Source organism: Panthera onca, chromosome Y, assembly GCF_046562875.1.
Source record: "Panthera onca isolate mPanOnc1 chromosome Y, mPanOnc1 haplotype 2, whole genome shotgun sequence".
NCBI classification, from domain to species: domain Eukaryota; kingdom Metazoa; phylum Chordata; class Mammalia; order Carnivora; family Felidae; genus Panthera; species Panthera onca.
In genome coordinates this window covers 12,519,215-12,522,200 of record NC_138358.1, presented here as the reverse complement: position 1 = coordinate 12,522,200, position 2,986 = coordinate 12,519,215, and positions in this window count along the sequence as shown.

The window sequence follows — 2,986 nt, the reverse complement described above, 5'->3', positions numbered from 1 at the left end:
GCTCGCACACCACACGCCCGAGGCACACGGGCCCCGGCACCGGACACCGGCCAGGCCTGGCGGGACCCTCCCCCGACTCAGAGGGGGGAGGCGCAGGCCGCGGTAGGCGAAGAGCGGCGCTCGGCCCCACCGCGGGGCCGACAGACCTCCTCTCGCGCGGGAGAGAAGGCTCCGCCTAACACGCACAAGGGCATGCAGTCACCCTGACACAGGTGGCCACTACGCGCACAGGAGGGGGCAGCGACTGGGGGGTTCCGGTACCCCAAGGCACCCTCTCGGATCGCTAGAGAAGGCTTTCTCACCAAGGGCGCACCGCCCCCCACCCAATTCGTCCCCCCCATCGGGACCCGCCAGATAAAAGGCGTTTCTTCCCGGGGCCACCAGGGCCCGGGGCGGGGGAGAAAGGTCCACGGCAACGGAGTGACACAGGGCATTCCTGAGCATTCGCGGTCAGGGCCCACAACGAGGGCCACCTGCCTTCCCCACGCGCGGTTGCTCGTGTCGCCGCCCGGAAGGAGCGCCGCGCCTCCGGGTGAGGCCCGAGAAAAACCGAGGCAAAACACCGGCAGCAACGCGCTGGGCAAGAAACCGACAGTCCTCGCTCAGAGGGAGTTTTGGCCAAGCGCCACGGCGCCGGCTCGGCCCGCCACGATCGCTCAACTCGCCCCACCAAGTCAGCCCCCCGCACCCCTCCGGGCAACAGCGGCCCGTTGCGGGGCGGGGACGACAAGGCGCCCGCTCCCCGCAGCGGGGGGAACGGGTGTGCCTCCCTTCACCGATTCTGCCACCCGCCCACCTCGGGCAACTCCGCCAACGGCGGCGACCCAAAGGGGGGTCCGCTGGGAACAGGGAACGGCGCCACCACTCGGCTTCAGGCACCTGAGACGACCTGGAGCGCTCCAGGGGCACCACGGAGGGCCAGGCGCCACGCGCTCAGCACGCCCAGGCGGCGAGCAGCGTGGCGTCGGGTGCAGCCCCCCCACCACAGGGAGGCCGCCCACCACAACACAGCCAAGAGAGGCCAGCGAGAGTGTCCGCTGCGTCAGCCGACCCCGGCCCCGCAGCGACGGGAGGCCGGGATCGGGCCGGAGTCCGCACCCCTCTGCAACCCCCCGCGCCGCCCACAGGCGGGAAGGAGGAGCATGGGGCCCGCAGGCAGAACGAGAAGAGCGGTCCCACTCACCAGGAGTGTCCGTCCCTCGTCTGACACGGCTTAGGCCCGGCCCGGGAGAACGCGACATCACCACATCGATCGGTTACCGCCACACGAGGCAGTCCTGGGGTGAGGAGGGGGCTGGGGAAACGCCCGGCGAGGACAGCGACCAGAGGAGGACCTGCTTCAGCCTCGCCAGCACCCCTCCCCCACCTCTCCCAGGGAACAGGCAGCCGGACAACCCACAAGGGGAAAAGGGAACGCCTGACACGCGGCACGGAGCCTTGCGAGGGTGGGTTTGTCACGGCCACGGCCGGGTGCCCGCAGCGGGGAGCGCACGGGGTAGAAGACCCACGCCGCCTCCCCACGCCGCCCTCGGGTGCCAGAGACCGGAGGTGGCGCCACAGCCTGAACCACACCTGGATGCACGAGAGCCGGCGCGCAGGCCCAGGCAGACGGCTCGAGCAAGCAGGCGGGCAAAGGGCGGAGTCGGGCTCGGCTCGGCGTCACCGCCAAGCCCGGAGCCACGCCAGCCAGCGGCGACGAGGCCCAAGTCTCTCTTACAGGATGACAACCGCCACACCAGAACGTGTCAGCACCTACCTGGCAGCAAAAAGTACCTCTTTCAGGAGACAAAAATAACCGCGTTGGCAGGCGGGGCCGAGCCACAGGTCACTGGGACCTTCTGGGACCCTGGCCCGGCCACGGGCCCCAAGCATCTTCCCATCACCGCCAAGCAACCCCACCCCCCCCGGAAGTCCCCGGGGGCCATCTGGTCGACCCCGGGACCGACCGACCGACCGACCGACCGACCGGGGAATCGCGGGATGGGGGGGGGGGGATGGCCGGGTAGGCCCTGCCCCGTTACACGTTCGCCCGTCCACGGGTCGTCTCCGGGTCGGGACTTAGAAAAATAAAACACTCCGCGCTGTCGCCTGCGGAAGCCTCCCCGGACCTCGCAAGACCGGCCCCATGCCAGTCCCCGACCCCCGGCTGGGACTGTTTTGGGGGGGGGGGGTCTGAATTGCGCGGAGGCGCCCCCGACGACCGGACCTCAACGGGGATCGCGGGCGCGCCGGCGTTGGCGCCCTATACGTGCTTCCCCTCGCGGCCCGGTCCCCAACTCCGCAGCGGGCCTCGGAAAATCTGGGGAGAAAATCGGGTCCAACGACCGGGAGCACCACGCGTGCCCACGCCCGGGCCCATCGCGCCCTCCGCGGGCTTCCCCTCAAGGCTCAGGACGGTCCTCACCGGCCCGGCCCGGCCCGGCCCAGCCCGGCCCGACCGCGAAGCGGGAGGGAAGACAAAAGACGCCTGGCAGGGAAGGACCGACGAGCGACCCACGGGGCCACAGTCTCCGGGTGGCGGCCCCGGACGGTCCCCGCGGTCGGGGGGGGGGGGGGGTGGGAGGGGAGGAAAGCACCGGCGGGTGCTGGTCGACCCGTCCGGGCAGCCCCCCACCCTGGCTCGCTCCCAGGGAGCGCCGCCGCTACTCCCCCATATACCCGGAGGTTCAATCTCCGGCAAGTGCACCAGCCGCCGGCGTCCCGACGACAGCGGGACGATCACGCCAACGTCGCCGGCCTTCTGGAACTCCGCCCCGGGCACCGCGGCCGAATCGCATCCCTTGCCGACGTCGCCGACGCTCCGGAGGGGAGACGCTATATAAAAGCGGCCGCCAGGTGGCGCCCGACAACCGACCGAAACGTCAGCGGGGACAGCTCGCGATCTCGGGGCCGAGAGGGCGCACAGCCGGCGGCCCGGCCGCCCGATCTCGTCCCGGCCCACTCCGGATGCCGCCTCTCGGTCCCAGGCCGGCGGAGGGCGTCCGCC